The sequence below is a fragment of the Sinocyclocheilus rhinocerous genome, unplaced genomic scaffold (genome assembly GCF_001515625.1).
Source record: "Sinocyclocheilus rhinocerous isolate Xijiao unplaced genomic scaffold, SAMN03320098_v1.1 scaffold693, whole genome shotgun sequence".
In the NCBI taxonomy this organism is placed as follows: Eukaryota; Metazoa; Chordata; class Actinopteri; order Cypriniformes; family Cyprinidae; genus Sinocyclocheilus; species Sinocyclocheilus rhinocerous.
In genome coordinates, this window is record NW_015654933.1 from 450,581 (window position 1) to 469,121 (window position 18,541).

General features: G+C 37.1%; 1 protein-coding gene across 1 annotated transcript in view; it reads right to left on the minus strand.

Annotated features, from left to right (window-relative positions):
* The window catches only part of LOC107717752 (zinc finger protein 462-like), a 50,227-nt gene extending 33,490 nt beyond the window's left edge, over positions 1–16,737 (minus strand). Inside the window, exon 1 of the mRNA XM_016524587.1 lies at positions 16,223–16,737. The gene's annotated coding sequence lies outside the window, so the exon portion shown is untranslated. The remainder of the gene's footprint in view (positions 1–16,222) is intronic.
* Positions 16,738–18,541: the final 1,804 nt, after the last annotated feature.

Here is an 18,541-nt window from a genome sequence, read left to right on the forward strand (position 1 = left end):
TTTGTTGTAAATATGCCTGATGAGATTGTTACACTGAATGACATTTTAGTGGGTCTCTTCTGTAAATCAGGGAAAAATGTATGATATTTATTTTTTGCTCAGAAAAACAATAACAAAATCGCAATTAAATTAAACAGAAAACTTTTAAATTTTTTGAGGAAAAACAACAACAATTTAAAGCAGTATTACACTTGTTTTTATGCTTAAACCTTTTTTCGTCTTTGACCCATATATATATATTTTTAAAAAAATCTAAATTTAAACATTTACGATGCTGATGACTGTTAAACACGTCATCACAGACTTGTGAAAAGGGTTTATTAGGTGTCAAAAATACTTTTTGTAAAATTATATAAAGTTATATGAGTGTCAAAACACTTTTGTAAAATATAGCTCACCTTTTCTGCATATCTCACACTTTTGGGACTGAATTTTATTGATGAACATGCATATGTGCATCTATTGATGAACCATTGCAGCATGAAAAATGCATCACTTTTATGAAAGTAAAATGAGTTTATTTTGTGTGAAAACTTTTCAGAGTAATATTTATGTTGTTTTGATGTTTTGTTGGAAATAAATACGCACGTTTCATAAATTTGGACTGTTTTGAGCACTCATGACTTATAATTTAAGAATTACTGGTATTAACCCCTTTGGAATGAATGGAATTTAATGATTGAATTTATATGTTGCTATAAATTTCACACAATTATATAATGAAAGAAATTTCCTTCTCAATATTGAAAAAATATGTATATTTTGTATAATAGTTTTTTTGGTGTGGTTCATGTCTAATTTGAAATTTCAAAGAGTTTCTCAATTTTTTTTATAAAAAAAGGGGTAAATGCAATACTAACATGGTAACATTCAAACTTTACACATTTTTCAGAAGTTGCACAATATGTGACCCTGGAGCACAAAACCAGTCATGAGGGTCAATTCTTTTAAATTGAGATTTATGCATCATCTGAAAGCTGAATAAATAGATTGATGTATGGCTTGTTAGGATAGGACAATATTTGAAAATCTGGAATCTGAGGGTGCAAAAAAATCTAAATATTGAGAAAATCATCTTTAAAGTTGTCCAAATGAAGTTCTTAGCAATGCATATTACTAATCAAAAATTAATTTACGAGTGGAGCGGGATCTTCAACTTTAAAGATGATTTTCTCAATATTTAGATTTTTTTGCACCCTCAGATTCCAGATTTTCAAATATTGTCCGATCCTAACAAACCATACATCAATGTTAAGCTCATTTATTCAGCTGTCAGATGATGCATAAATCTCAATTTCAAAAATTGACCCTTATGACTGGTTTTTGTTTCAGTTTACTCCCATTCAATTCATATTACTAGTACACTCATATTATCCCAGAATCAGATCTGCACTGAAAATTTACTCTAAACTAGGATTGAAGAGCTTCAGAGAAATGATCTAAGAGACTTTCTGTCTTCTGTGGAACATAACATAATTAGATTTTTCTTAGAACCAAACAACACTGGACTCTTTGACTTTCATTTTATGGATGTTTTATGGTGTTTTTTGCCAATAAATTGAAAGTCAAAGTTTTTATTTTATTTTTTTTAAATATCCTTTATGTTTCATAGAAGATAAAAACATGTTTGTGACAACATGAGGGTCAATAAATGATGACAGAATGAACATTAGTGGCTGATCTGTCCCTTTAAGGAGCCACTACAAACAAATCAACATGTATCAAATATCATCTAAAGGCAGTTTCCTGAAGAACACGTCCTAAAGCGCACTCAGAGAGTTATTCTGGGTTGAATTGGGAATGGTGCCCTCGTTGAGCACACAAAGGTTACGCAAGCAACCAGAATAACCCTGGACTGATGGTTTGTGCAGACCCAGCCAGCATTCTGAAGCTGGAGAACGCTCCAGAACTCCTTCGCTCGAGATCACGAGAGGCCGGAGAAGAAGAGGAAGCGCAGCGAGACGTTCAGTTTCACAGTCACGCCGAGCAAAACCAGCCAAAGCTTCTCATGTTCTGCATTACAGCAGCTCTGCAAACCTCCAGTTCCTCAAAGCGCTCGGTCATGTGCTTTCCTAAAATTGAGGAAGTCTCAGATGATACTCGTGATTAAGCTCGGTCCGCGCCAAAGATCTGCCAGACAAGATCAGACACACAAACAGACGTGAACCGCTCCAACAGAACCAGTTCCCGTTCTCACTGGAGTTTCCTGATAAACCGGATCGGAAAAATGAGCCATGAGTAACACATATAACGACGACTCCAACCGTGTGCAACATCACGTCAACAAAAGAGCCTCAGAGAGCCTTTAAGAATCGAAGAATTTAAAAGGTTTGGCTTCATAGGGTCTTAAAATAATCTTTCCCAGAAATGCACACACTACCAGTCAAAACTCTTCGGCTCACCAAGACTGGATTTATTTGACCAAAAATTCAGTAAAATTATGAAATATTATTACAATTTAAAACAGCTGTTTTCTATGTGAATATGTGTTAAACTGTAATGTATTTCTGTGATGCGCAGCTGTATTTTCAGCATCATTACTCCAGTCTTCAGTGTCACATGATCTTCAGAAATCATTATGATAACATGATTATCATATTTTTGTGTAAACTGTACTACAAACGTTTGGGGTGAAATTAAAAATTATGATTATTTTTAACATTGCTAATAATCGGAAATATTTCTCGAGCATCAAATCAGCATATTAGAATGATTTCTGAAGATCATGTGACACTGAAGACTGGAGTAATGATGATGAAAATACAGCTGCGCATCACAGAAATAAATTACAGTTTAACACATATTCACACAGAAAGCAGTTATTTTAAATTAGAATAATATTTCACAATATTACTAATTTTACTGTATTTTTCATTAAATAAACGCAGCCTTGGTGAGCAGAAGAGTCAAATGATACAATTTAACAAACAAATGCAAAGAACCTAATCTAATACAACACCACAAAAACTCCCAGTAAAAGTGACTAATCAGACGATAACAAACACAAATCAATACGAGCGCTTCACATCACGGCGACTATTTCCCGACGTTCATATCAACAGATGCGAGATCTTCTGGAGCGATGTGCTCATAATCTTCTTCCTCCATCCAAATCATTGGCTTTTATGTTTCAAAGCAAATCCCTTCCAGGAAGCATATGGCAGCAGAAATAGGTCAGCCATTAACAAACCAACATGAAGCTTCTGAGACGCATCCAACACAAGCCCTTCCCAAGAGTCGCTTTAAGACCCGCTAACCCCTTCTGCAAAAACACTAGCATTATTTTCCACTTGTCTGTCCATGAGCGAGACAATGAACCTCCCCTGAGAGACTCCATTCTTTATAAAACACATAGCAATTGACTGATATATCGGCAATATCACACGAGAAACAGAAAACAGCACAGCTACGATACCGCTTCTATACAGCAGCTCCATAAACAAGCAAATATTGAGTAACTTACATTTTAAACACATTATTATTGAGTTACTCTGTCTCACTCCTCTATGAATCAGTGTTGTTGAATGAATCGTATGAATGAATGACTCCTAATGAATCACTCGTTTATTTTCTGAATGAATCAGTGTTTCGAACAAATCGATTAAATGAACGATTCAATGACTCACAGACAGCTACGTGTTTCTTTTCTGAAAGAATCAGTGCTGAACAAATCATTTGAATCATCTGAAAATTATTCATAATGAATCACTCGTTTTATTTTCTGAATGAATCAGTGTTTCGAACAAATCGATTCAATGAACGATTCAATGACTCAAAGACAGCCACGTGTTTATTTACTGAAAGAATCAGTGCTGAACAAATCATTTGAATCATCTGAAACTTATTCATAATGACAGCCATTTGTTTTATTTTCTGAATGACTCTGTGTTTTGATTAAGGGGATGATTCAATGACTCATTTATAAAAACAGCCAATTGTTTATTTTCTGAAAGAATCACAGTGAACGAATTGCTTGAATAAATAATTCGATGACTCATAATGCCACTTGTTTAGTGTTTTTTAGCAAATTGATTGAATGATTCAACAACTCATTCATAATGACTGTCACTTGTTTCTTTTCTAATTCTTGAATGAATCAGCGTTTTGAACGAATCAGTTGATTGAATGATTCAAAGAGTCATTGACATAATGTGACCCGCAGAAAGAGTTGCTAAACCATTTTTCGCACATTTCTGTATATGATTGAATTTCACAATGGCAAATAAGATGCACATAAAACAGTAAAACTTCAATGACACAGATACAAAAAATATATAAATAGTCAAATCAATGGGAGGAATCATAACACTCAATACGGCGGCTATAACAACGAAGAGAAAAAAACAACCAATCGCTTCATTGGCCTACATTAGCTTGACTAACATAAAAATACTGTTTTCAGAGTGATTTGAGCAAATGAAGGCCAATTTATGAGTACTACTGTGAGATTGTATTGCCCAGCAGTCTAAATGTGAAAACAGAGAAAAAACAAACAATTTTTTTTAGTGCTTTTATGAATTTTTTTGTGCTTTTAGGAAACAACTGTAGAACAGTATTAATAATCCCACATGACATCTCAAGAAAAGCATCTCAAGAATCTATGAATTAAAAAAAATTTCATTCATAGGGTCTTAAAAATGGTCTTTCCTAGAAGGAAAATTCTGATTTTATTTCTTCAAGAAAAGCACAGTCTGGAACATCTATCATAAGGCTCAGCAGATTTCTGGGGTCATTTCACAGCTCAATAATCAAAATATCATCAAAAATCCAATAATTATGATCTATGAATTAAAAAAAAAAAGTTTTTTAATTGTTGTGGGCTCCACTTATTATTTTAATTATTATGATGATGTTTGCGGGTCAAACCGACTTTAACTGGTTTTAATAAAATGCAAAAAAATAAAAATAAAAATGAATAAATAAATCACACAATTAAAAATAGTAAATTGTGACCAAAAATCAGTTCAAAACCGTATAACAAAATGTCTTTACAAAAACAAATTACAGAAATTTAGAATGTAGAATTTTTTTTTTTTAATTTTCAACAGTGTTTGATCAGATTTAACATACTTTTAACATTATCCAACTGCATTTAATATTAACATTTCATATTTTTATAAAATAAATAGTTTGTACTATGCTGGTTGGGCTTTTTTCAGTGTTTTAAATGTGCAGTAAAGCGGGGATATTTCCAGTGAACAGGACACCACAAACCAGGCCTGTAATCAGAAAACAGGGCGTCATTCTTAAAAATAAAGGTTTTTACTGGCATCCATGGTTCCATGGAGAACCTTTAACATCCACAGAATCGTTCTATTGAATAAAAGGTTCTTTATAGTGGACAAAGGTTCTTTAGAACATTAAAATGATCTTCAGACTAATTATAAAAACAAGAACTGTTCACTGAAATACTCTTCGGGAAGCAAAAAAAATACCACATTTTGGAAGCTTTCTTCCTCATCTGAGTGCAGAAACAGACAGCAGGATCAGTGACGCTCAGCTGAAGCTTCGGAGAAACGCTGCTGTTGAAGAGTCACCTCTCTCCACTGATCCTGACTGAATTATCTCTAACCCTGCTGGCCTTTTCTCCAGAGACCGACACATGCATCAGACGAGAACCAACACCTCCAGCGGCTCTCATGCTGAGAAAGCAAAACTAACAGCAGCCGAAAACACAAATCACGCGAGAGATCTGATGTCTCCTGAAACAAACGTCTCAAAACCTCTGCAACATCTGAGCTGCTGTGACGTATACGGTCTCATTTTAGGAGGAACATCTGAGACGTTTGAGTTGATACTGCAACGCCATTAAGACTCGTGCAGCATTTGAGCAGTAAAATATCAATGCCATTTGGTAAACCGTTGCAAAACATCACGAAATAATTCAAGCATTACACAGAAGAGTTGCATGACTCAAATAGTATTTTATTGTAAAATGTACTCCTTGAAATCCTTGAAAATCAGCATATTTGATCAGATTCACACACGAGTGATCGACATGCTTCACAAAGCCACAATGTGCATCTGATTTCTGCTCTGTGGCGTATCAAAGAAATGTCTCGTGATTAAAAAAATGCTACTTTACACTTATAGCCAAGTCTAAGATACAATCTCAGCTCTGCATTATTGAAAAAGACATACTTGATCCCCACTGAGCTTCAGTAATTGCCGGCCTCAGGCGTGGGAACATTTTATCTAATGATGATGGATGAAACTCTTGGAGATCCTACATTTAACAAGGTCACGCTTTCCACAAGCACTTTAACACCCATCTGATCGCCAAAAACGTATTTCATTTGCGCGCTAGATTAAGGGTGTGTAATGTGTATTTTTCATCCAAAAACAGTGTCATCATTTACTCAAACCCAAATCATCTTTTCAAATCTCATTTCTGCATGTTAAAGCTGGGTGCGCCATGATTGGTTACGAGAAACACATCCACCAATGGCATGTCGCATCATTTGACATCAAGCACAAAGCGAATTTCACATCAAAAATGCATGGGATTTGAGAGCAGTCATGGAGGAGAATTCCGTTTCAAACCTGCATGAGTTCTGTTGAACACAAAAGATGATATTTTGAAGAATATTTCAATTGTTTTTGATCATGCAATGAAAGTCAATGGGGTCCAAAACAACACTGATTTTCACTGTATGGAAATAAAACCACGAAAACACTTCAACAAAGAAAGTAAATCATACAGGTTTGAAGGACATGAGGGAGAATAAATGAAATGATTGTTAATTTTTGAGTGAACGATCACCAGGGTTTCTGCAGGTTTTATGAAGACCTTTTTTAGACTAATTAAAGAAAATGAGCTCTATGATCTCTAAATGTAAATGTCTTGAGTAATATTAGCAACACTTCAAAGTTTGAAAATACAACTTCCAACTAGAGTTATTTTAGTATCCTTGAGACACTATTGTAGTTTTTTCACAATTAAAAAAAAAATAATAATAATAATAATTTCTATTTTTATCTTTCAGTTTCACAGAAAATAAGACCAAAACAGAACAAAACACAAAAATTGTTTTACAGAAAACAGAACCTGAACAACTGGTCTCCACGATGTTAATGAAGCTACACTATACTAAACTACACTACACTACAGTATACTGTACTGTACTACACTGCGCTTCATTACACTGAACTACATTACACTATACTTCACTGCAAGACACTACACAGAACTATACTGCACTATACTACACTACACAGAACTATACTGCACTATACTACACTACACAGAACTATACTGCACTATACTACACTACATCACACTATACTACACTACACAGCACTATACACTACGCATTACAATACTATACTACACAATACTGTATACTGCACTATATTACACTACTCTGCACTATACTATATTGCACCACACTACTCTACACTATACTATACTTCACTGCACCACACTAAACTACACAATACTACTCTACACTATACTATACTTCACTGCACCACACTAAACTACACAATACTACTCTACACTATACTATACTTCACTGCACGAATCTATACTGCACTATATTACACTACTCTGCACTATACTATATTTCACTGCACAATCCTATACCACACTATACTTCAATGCACCACACTACACTATACCACACAATTCTACACTGCACTATACTACACCACTCTATACTATACTTCACTGCACCACACCACACTAAACTATACTACACTATATAACACTACTCTGCACTATACTATATTGCATCACACTAAACTACACTACACAAATCTATACTGCACTATATTACACTACACAATACTACACTGCAATATATTACACTACTCTGCACTATACTATATTTCTCTGCACCAGACTACACAATCCTATACCACACTATACTGCACTACACATTATAATACTATACTACACACTACTGTATACTACACTATATAACACTACTCTGCACTATACTATATTTCTCTGCACCAGACTACACAATCCTATACCACACTATACTGCACTACACATTATAATACTATACTACACACTACTGTATACTACACTATATAACACTACTCTGCACTATACTATATTTCTCTGCACCAGACTACACAATCCTATACCACACTATACTGCACTACACATTACAATACTATACTACACAATACTGTATACTACACTATATAACACTACTCTGCACTATACTTCACTGCACCACACCAAACTATACTACACAATTCTACACTGCACTATACTACACCACTCTACACTGTATTATACTTCACTGCACCACACCAAACTATACTACACAATACTATACTGCACTACTTTGCACCATACTATACTTCACTGCACTGCACCACACTACACTATACTATTGCACTATACAAACTTTGAGGGTCAAGAGGGCAAGATGCTACAAATAGTGTCATTAAACATTAAAGTTACTGTACAAATGTTCACGCTTCAGCATCCAATGAGGCCATCAGAGCTTTGGGAGCGACTGGAAGAGGAAAAGAATGAACGCTCAGGACCAAAACACTGGAAAATAACCAGGAAGCGTTTTCCCTCAGGAAACCTTCAGTTCCAATTCCGCTGCTCTCTTTCTGTCTTTGGCCTGATTCGGGCCGTTTTCTCAAGCCAATGAGAGTTACCATCAAACCGCATAGAACATCAAAGCGTGAAGAGAGACACGCTCGACCAAAGACAAGAGATGTTCCTCCGTTTGGATCTCCTAATGAAGGACTATTCCCCGCTGGAGGACAACAAGAGCCTGGGAGGTTTCAGAGCAAATACTGATTTGACTAAAAATCATGTGTTTACTGAAGAAACAAGCTCGTTTGAAATGTCCACTTGCATCTGTGCTTGAGTCATCTGCAGCACAGCATTATTCTAAGCAGCCATACTGCATGATGTCAGAAGACCTGTATGCGTCATTCAAATCATTTCCACAAAGGCAAGAACACGTCTGAGAAATGTTCGCATTAAGTTTGTATTGAAACTGTTTACAGGAAATAATCATCAGTGCATACACACATAATGAAACTTTACTATTTTAACAGCTATAATTATGCGCTACAGACACTTCAGAACTAATTTGTGCCTGTTTGTTTACATTGTTTCAGCATGCTGCTCTGATCCAAAAATCACTTATAGACAATATTTTGGGGGCAAAAAAAACCTTTGAATGCAAACGGTGGACTATTTCTGAAACCCACCGTTTTTAAGTGCCAGCGGTGCCAAAATTGACAGTCAGGACATTTACAATGTTACAAAAGATTTCAATTTCAAATAAATGCTGTTCTTTAGAACTTTCTATTCATCTGTGAAACCTGAAAAATAAAATGAATCAAGGTTTCCACAAAAATATCGTGCAGCACGACTGTTTATAAACATTGATAATAATCAGAAATGCTTCTTGAGCAGCAAATATTATAATGTTTCTGAAGATCATGTGACACTGAAGACTGGAGTAATGATGCTGAAAATACAGCTGCGCATCACAGAAATAAATTACAGTTTAACACATATTCACATAGAAAACAGTTATTTTAAATTATTATAATATTTCATAATTTTACTGCATTTTTGATCAAATAAACGCAGTCTTGCTGAGCTTCTTTAAAAGAAAAAAAATCTCACCGACCCCAAACTCTTGAATGTTAGTGTATTTTAGTAATCTCACATTTGGATTGCAAAGGTTACATCTGTAATGCTGGAAATGGCCACCCACAGCTTTACAAGCAGATAATTGTTTCTTCTGTTGGTGTTGAAAATGCAGTACAGGAAGAGTACAGGAAGAACCAGTTACTAACCTAAACGACCTGAAAGCATAACAGACTGATGATTATTCTGCATGCCAACTCATGACAATAACAACATCTAAAGAGCATGCTGGCTGAGAAATTATACAGATGTACATAACATTTCTGAGGCTTATTGTGCACAATACCTGCTTAATATGCACTAAAAGCACTCGTGGATAATCAATTTACCAGGCTGTTGATTGTTTAGATTATGCCAATATCTGTACGCTTCATAGGAATGACCACCATCCATGACGTTCTGTCATATTTTGTCTGATCTGATCACGGTGTGTTCAATGCAGCTGCACGGAATTATGAAGCTTCTCCTTTAAAACTTGGAGAAAATGCAAGAAAACTCAAGAGTAAGTGAAGACTGAGAAGCAGAAAAACACTATGCATGTTCAAGCAAGAGAAACCAGAATCTGAACATGAAGCATGAGCGTGGAGCTGAAGGATCTCAAACAGACAGACTCTCTATAAATAGCAACACAACATGCCAACGTCCCGCGTCCACATTCACACGCGTGTCCCTCTGCAGAGAGTCTCAGTTTGACTCGGCGGCACCAAACCACACATCAGAAAGACGAGCCATCCATTAATATTAACTCACCGACCAGAGCTTCCTTCCTTCCAACTTCTTCAATATTTAATCAGATTTGGACACTGGCACCTTCTGCGACAACACCGCCGCTGTTCGCTCTCAAAGGACGCCTTGTCCTGCCTCTGCGCTCGGCTTCTATAGGAACAGAGCCGTCTACAGAAGGCTGAATGTTTCCAGACACATCTGCAGAAGCACAGAGCCGCAGATACTGCTGGATCATCAGACACGAAGAGAGAATACAACACTGACGAACTCGCTGCAAACAAACGCTGTGATTCTCAACCTTTTTGACTTGAAGGCCCACCTTCAAGTTACACTGTGACATTAACGGATCAGAAATCCTTCTGATATTTGCTGCTCAAGAAACATTTCTGATTATTATCAATGTTGGAAACAGTCGTGCTGCACAATATTTTTGTGGAAATCGACACATTTTATTTTTCAGGATTCGCAGATGAACAGAAAGTTCAGAAGAACAGCGTTTATTTGAAATAGATATCTTTTGCAACATTATAAACGCCATTTAATGCGTCCTTGATTAACAAAAGCATTCATTTCTTTTTTTAACGTCGGAAAATATTAGATATAACATTGCCCAGCACGTTGATAATCAGAAATGTTTCAAATCAGCATATTAGAATGATTTCTGAAGATCATGTGACACTGAAGACTGGAGTAATGATGCTGAAAATACAGCTGCGCATCACAGAAATAAATTACAGTTTAACAGATATTCACATAGAAAACTGCTATTTTACATTAAAATAATATTTCACTATTTTACAGCATTTTTTAATGCATTTTATCAAATAAATAAAGCCTTGGTGAGCAGAACATTCAAAAACATCTTATATTATTAATATAAATAAATTGTTATTTTAGTTTATATACATCACTGTGGACGCCTAGTTGAGAGCCATTGTTATAAAACTCCTCTCACCGTCACATAAGACTCAAAATAACGTCATGATAATAACAAACGTTATTACTGCGTGTCACGTAAGTTTCTTAAAACTCTTAAATCATGCCAGATCAGCTCCGTCACCGCTGAGGAGAGAGAAATTAATCTTGTGGTCTCAGAATAACTGAGAGACGCGTATGAGACGCAACAACAATTGCATTATTACTATTATCATTCAGTTATAACATAATACGCATAATGTACAAATCACAAAAAAAGGTGTTTTGAATTGCATTGACAATTTTTATTTGAAAAATCACAATTAAATTAATTCCCCCAAAATCATGCAGCTGTAAGATATAGACAATTCTTAAGTGTTCACCGGGTTTCTATTGCGACTGAATAGTGTATTAAATGCATAGTTCAGTGAATTCATAATGAATCTTGAATATTGTGCGCAGAGTTAGGGTCCACAGTCCAGAGTCTACATAATATTAATTTATCAGACAAATATTCTTCTTCAAACTGTTAAGCAATTAAAACACACAAAGCATACAGCACAACTAATTATGACCCAAACGAGGTTACGTAAATAAACGCAGCACGCAGTCACTCTTAACCCGAGGCTCTGTTTATAACGTTATATAACCTATGGCTTCTTTAGATAAGAGTGAATGTGTGTGTGAGACTCCAGAAACCAATGCATCACGTCAAGAAAGCGTCCACTGGACCATTTCAATTGGCTTTTGTGTGTCTCGCTGCCTGAGGAACGGCTCTAAAGTCCAGCGCTTCTGTGAGTTTCTGCCTCCTTCAGCGGCCTCGTCCGGTCCATTTTGTAGCTCAGATCACTCGACCGTCAAAATGGAAGCCCTTCAGCTGCCTGGAACGAGCAGCGTCCTTAAAAACTATCTGAAACGCAGCACGCTTCTGCTGTAGGAAAGCATTTAATCAGCCGTGATCTCTTTACTAAAGCCTGCAATCAGTCAAAGACCTCAATGTGAGTTTTAAGAGAAACGTCTGACGAAGGAGCAACAACATCGACAGAAGTCAGCATGGACAATGAGAGTCGTTAAGGTGACCTGAAGAAAGCAGAAGAAGGTCTGGAGCCACGGGACGCTTCTCCACAGCGCTCACCTTATTAATAACACAAGCAGCCTTTGACATTCAGAATTATTCTAATTAAATCACCACATTACTCCGTGCACACAAACATCCGTGGCCTCAGAGTTCGATTAGGATTGCGCGATTAATTGAAATAAAGCTAAAAATTGTGATGTGGCTTGGTGTGATTATCAAAGCGGCTGTTAAAAAAATAAGAAGCGCTTTTTTGGTTTTCCACCAAAATAAAAGCTCAACCAAAAGAAGACATTAATACAACCGTTATTAACATAATAAGTACTATATGTGACCCTGGAGCACAAAACCAATCATAAGGGTCAATTTTGTGAAATTGAGATTTATGCATCATCTGAAAGCTGAATAAATGAGCTTAACATTGATGTATGGTTTGTTAGGATAGGACAATATTTGAAAATCTGGAATCTGAGGGTGCAAAAAAATCTAAATATTGAGAAAATCGCCTTTAAAGTTGTCCAAATGAAGTTCTTAGCAATGCATATTACTAATCAAAAATTAAGTTTTGATATATTTACGGTAGGAAATTTACTAAATATCTTCATGGAACATGATCTTAATATCCTAATGATTTTTGGCATAAAAGAAAAATGTATAATTTTGACCCATACAATGTATTGTTGGCTATTTCTACAAATATACCCCAGCGACTTAACACTGCTTTTGTGCTCCAGGGTCACAAATTGTAATTTTACAGCTGTAATGTAATAAAACTATTATTAGTTTTAGTATTATTAATAATTTAAAAAAATACCCGATTTACATTTTGTTTAATATTTGCTAATAAAAATAATCATTTAAAATAATAGTAATCATCATTTTATAGCCACATGCATAATTATAAATCACACAAAGTGCGATCACAACTGTTATCAGAAAAATCGCAATTAGATTTTTATCCCCAAATTGTGAGGCCCTAAAATCAATGAAAATAATTGGCAACCAACATGATAAACAAATTTCCTACAAGATAAAGAAATAACATTAATGCATACACAAAAGGTTCTCTACAGCGATGCCATAGAAGAACCATTCAGTCAAAGGTTCTTTAAAGAACCATCTCTTTTTATAATCTGAAGAACCTTCTTTCGCCACAAAGAAGCTTTTGTGAAACAGAAAGGTTCTTCAGATGTTCTAAAGGTTCTTTATGGAACCATTTAGACAAAAAGTTTCTTCTATGGCATCGTGAAGCACCTTTATTTTTAAGAGTGTACACTTTGGTTTTGACTTAGCAAAAGTACAGTCTTAAAACTTAAATTATTTTGATGAGTTAATAAAAGCAACTTGTGCTCATTTAAATTATATTTTTATTTATAATGTGTAGCATCGTTTACATAGACACATTTACTGTATTTGTTTTATAGCCTTCAATTTGTACATTATTTGGATGACAGCTCTGGGAATATAGCCTGATCTCATAATGCACACCTGGAAAATGACACTGCGTTCATTACAAAGCACTCACTAACAGCAGCTCTGCATGAATATACCGCTTGAAATGTGGAATAAAGTCAACAGGTACTACAGCTACAGCTGTTCTGAACCCTAGTGAGCTTCATGCTGTCTACATAGGGGTCATATTATGAACATAACTAACTCACCGGAGACTCGGCTCACAGTTCACGTCAGTAGAGTTTGACATGAACACGCTGCTTAGTTAATTACACAAAACCCTAATAAATCAGCACACATAGGTAAAATAATCCATTATTCTTCTGTAATTGAGGAAGTGATCAGACATGCTTGCTTTGAAATTATATATGCACTGTGAAAAAGCTATACAAATAGATGCATTAAATCTCAAACACTGTAAAGAGCAGCACTTTTAGGGCAGCTCACTAGGGTTTGGAACAGCTCGTGTTTACCTTGTTAACTTCACCCTCATTGGTTTATCATTAAAAATAGATGATGCCTTTGTGTCTATTCATTCGTTTTCTGTGTTCAACATGACAAAGAGACAATAAAGGACGTGCAATGAGCTTCGCTGAGAGTCATAAACGGATCTGACACAAACTTCCGCACACAACCATCTATCTACCTGATCAACGGCCAGAAATACTACAACAATACCAATCATTGTTAAGCAAACTGACAGTAAATATTCTCTCCGAAGTTCACAATCAACAGCGAGATGAACAGGCTGGATCTTCATGAAAAATGGGTCAGCGGTGAGCTTGAACCATGAGCCATCGCCGTGTGCTCAACAGTTGCATAAGACGGCTTTTAGCTTTTTCCAGGTCAGATCAAAGTCATTACTGTGAAACTACACACATATCCCCCCCAAAATCCTTCCCAAACAAACCAAAACGCATCTAAGACTGATTTGGAGATGGAAGAACTGAGTTGCAAAGACAAATTAAACCATCTGCAAACCCATAAAACAATACATGCTTTTTGTTGCATTCAATCACCAGTGAAAACATTACAAAGAATGATCTCACAGCCTCAAAAAACCCCAAAGAACCTGCTTAGAAACATCAGACAGCAGCAGGCCATTAAAAACAGCCAGTAACCTTCATGTGAGAGAACCTGTTTGCCCTGACATGGGAGACGTGCCACCATTTTGAGTTCCTCTGGCCTGCGTCTGTCGCATTGACTGTGTGTGTGTGTGTGTGTGTGTGTGTGTGTGTGGTGCGCTGTCTTTGTCAGCGGGATTTCACAGTGGCCAGAGCGATTGCAGAAGGACACACACACACACACACAGAGCCAATGGAGAAACAACCGCCTTTCACCAAAAAGCTTTGATGGTGTGCAACACCGAACATGTCACAATCACACATGCATATCTGATTATTAACCTACAGCCAGACAAGTGCACAAATATTCACTCTCACTTCCAGGCAGAAGCTTCAGATCGGCTCCCAAACGACACACAGGTGCATAAAGGGAAGCGTAGCCTATATAAAGAAAAGTTCAGCATTTGCAAGTTCTACAGCCTTCAACGTGCAATGCATGCATGCATCCATTAAAATGAAACTAAACTTAATTTCTGAGCCTGGCTGTGAGATCTTCTACAGAACTACGTGAGGAGCGTCTGTAGGCCACTGTAGAACATTACAGACCGGCACAAACACGCTAAACTCAACGGTTTACGCTAAAAGCCGTACCGCGATATACCGCGGTATAAAATATTATCGCAGGGCAAACTTCACGCAGAATCAAGCTAATAGAGAGAAGAAGAAAAAAGTGCAAACGTGCGTGCAATGTCACCAAACGCGCGTCCAGCTCCATGCAGTGGCCAGTGGCAGCAGGAGAAAGTCGACCTTTGTTCTCCAGACTCCATTTTCTGGAGGAAGCCTCGGTGTCATTCTACACCTGCGGCGACAAACACCTGGAGCCCGTCGCGGAAAAAACAACAAGGCTATTTTCACGCCGCCACATTGAGACACTCTGGTCACGTCACGGGAGCGTAGCGCGCGCGTTTGCACGCGTCGCGTCCGTCTGTGACTGACTGACTAATGGACGCGGAGCTCCAAATCCGTGCAATGGCTTCCAGAAAGCGCCAGTCACATCGCGTTTCGCCGCTCGGATGCGCTCACCGGCTGCGCGACGCGACGCTCCTTCCAGTGGAGGAAAACGCGCGGCGCACGCGAGGAGACGCTCCAGCAACGCGTCACTGCACGAGCTCCAAGGTGCCCGTTTTTGGAGGATTCGCTCGGTTTGGGGCTCCTCTCGGGTATGGGAAGCATTAAAAGCGCATTTCCAGGTCATTCCCAAAGCGCCTCTCCACGGATCCCGAGCTCCAGCGCGTTATCATGGAGCGTCACGAGCGAGGCGAGATGTGGACGGTTGTGAAACCGAATACTCACGGCTGGATCCTGGATCTTCTGCGAACTTGTTCCCTGTCTAGAGCTGCAGGATGTTCGCCATCTTCCCTCTTGCTTCTCCTCCTCTTCCTCCTCCTCCTCCTTCTTCTTCAGTACGGCAGCTGCAGATGACCTGAGCTCCGGCTGTCTCTGAATAATGAGCAGCCTCAGAGACAAGGAAGACAATCTGCTAAGCAGGCAGCACAAAGAAGTTTTGGAGTCTAGCAAGCACCAGAGGGTGCACAAGAGTTTGCGATGAGACAGTGAGACAGGAGGAAGGTCCACAGAGCCTCTCATGACTCCAGCAGCAATGGAGCCCAAACATGGAGCCCCTCGCGGCGCTTATGACACGTTATTATGAGCCATATGATGAGGACGCGTCAGGCGATGTTCATATCTCCTCCGCGCGTTTCTCCTGTTCTCCAGCAGCATGCAGGAACCTTTTCATTGGGTTTCGCGTGTTTGAAGCTCATTATCCAGCGCAGTATAAACACCACAGTCACGTGATGATATTTAAGCGTCACTGATTCCAAATAAATTGCATTTTATGAATCTCGTGGTTGTGTTTGTTTAGATATTGTTGCTTTCACCTGGTGTACAGTGTAAGCTGTGCACCATTTATTCTGATAATATCTCAGTAATTCCATATGTTTTTGCATATCTGACTACAGGGAACGTTCTCACAACGGTTTTTAAGAGTTAGCTATAATAAAAAATGTTATTTTATGGAACGTTATTGTAACTTTGATAGGTTATAATTCTCAAAATCGTGAGAAAACGTTAATAAAACAACGTTTTTAAAGAGTTATATTAATGTTAGAAAAAAAAAATTGTTTTACGGAATATTTTATATTAATATTTGATATACATTCTCAAAATGTTGAGAAGACATTCATAGAGCAACATCATCATCATAACGTACTTGTGATGTCATCTGTACTTGAACGTTCTCATAATGTTGAGAGAAAATGTTACAAATTAACATTCAAACATTTTAGTATAAATAGTAGAACGTTAAAGAAACCTTCTAGGAACCTTTAAACAACGTTCTCATAACAACAAGAAAGCTAGATATTTTAATGTTCTTAGAATATTAAAAATAAACGTTCCAATAACTAAATTTGCGTTAAAAAAATATATATATATAGTAGAACTTTGTAAGAAAAGTTTTGACTAGTAAGCTAGACATATTATTGTTCTTGGAATATTAAAAATAAATGTCCAAATAATGCTATATTTGAGGTAAAAAAAAAAAAAAAAAAACCGTGACAGAATCATAAATCAGTGACATGGAAAGCGTTACTTGCGATATTTTCCATTTTTGCTTTGAATGCCATTCAACATAATGTTCGACTCAAATGGTCATGGGCTCGATTCCCAATGAATGCATGAACTGACTTTTGGATAAAATCATCTGCCAAACGCGTAAATGTAAATGCAATGCCATAAATGCATCAAGATATGAAGAATAGTTCATCAACTCTTTTACAGAGCTGAGCAATGCAACAAGAGTCTGTATTTCTGTGCAAATATATAGTTGATAAAATAATATAAAGACCACTTAAGTTCATTTTTTATCAGCCAGTCAGACAGTTCGCATTAGTTAGAGACCAACTGCTGCGGTATTGATGGGAAAGGCTTGGTTAAATTCTATAAAAGTATATAAAATTAGAATTTTGCATTTGTTGCCAAAATGCATCAGGACACAATGCACAGAATATCCCACGATGACAAAAGTTAAAACATTTGCAGACAAAATTCGATTAAAAATGTAAAATGACTGTATGGCACTCATGCATCATGATGAGGTCAAGTGACAAAAATGCATCATATACTTCTGTCTGAAACATCTGTTATTGCAAAATACTATTAAAATTTACAGCAGTGAACACAGTGAGCTAGTGCTCTACTCCGAGCACAGCCCTTGAGAGAAACATCACAATAAAACCAACTTATATTGATGAAAGAGAACAGAAGATGTCTCTGTTTAGTCTCAGGTGAGCTCTAAATCTTTATTACCTGCTCGACTTCACCGCATCATGTTTCAGGTAAATATTTGGACACAAAGGCAGACAGTGAGGTGATGACTTACCGAAGTGTTTCCCCTCAGGACTCACAGTTGCACCTCATTAAATGTTTCACACGTTTAGCGACGTCTTGGAAGAGGAGCGCAGTCGTTACTGGCCTTAACAACTGAGGAGAGTCAAAAAACGGACAGATGCGACTGAATTTAGAGTCAAAGATTAGCATGGAACCACATTTACAACGAGTTTTACCAACGCAGTGAATGGGTGCCGTCAGAATGAGAGTCCAAACAGCTGA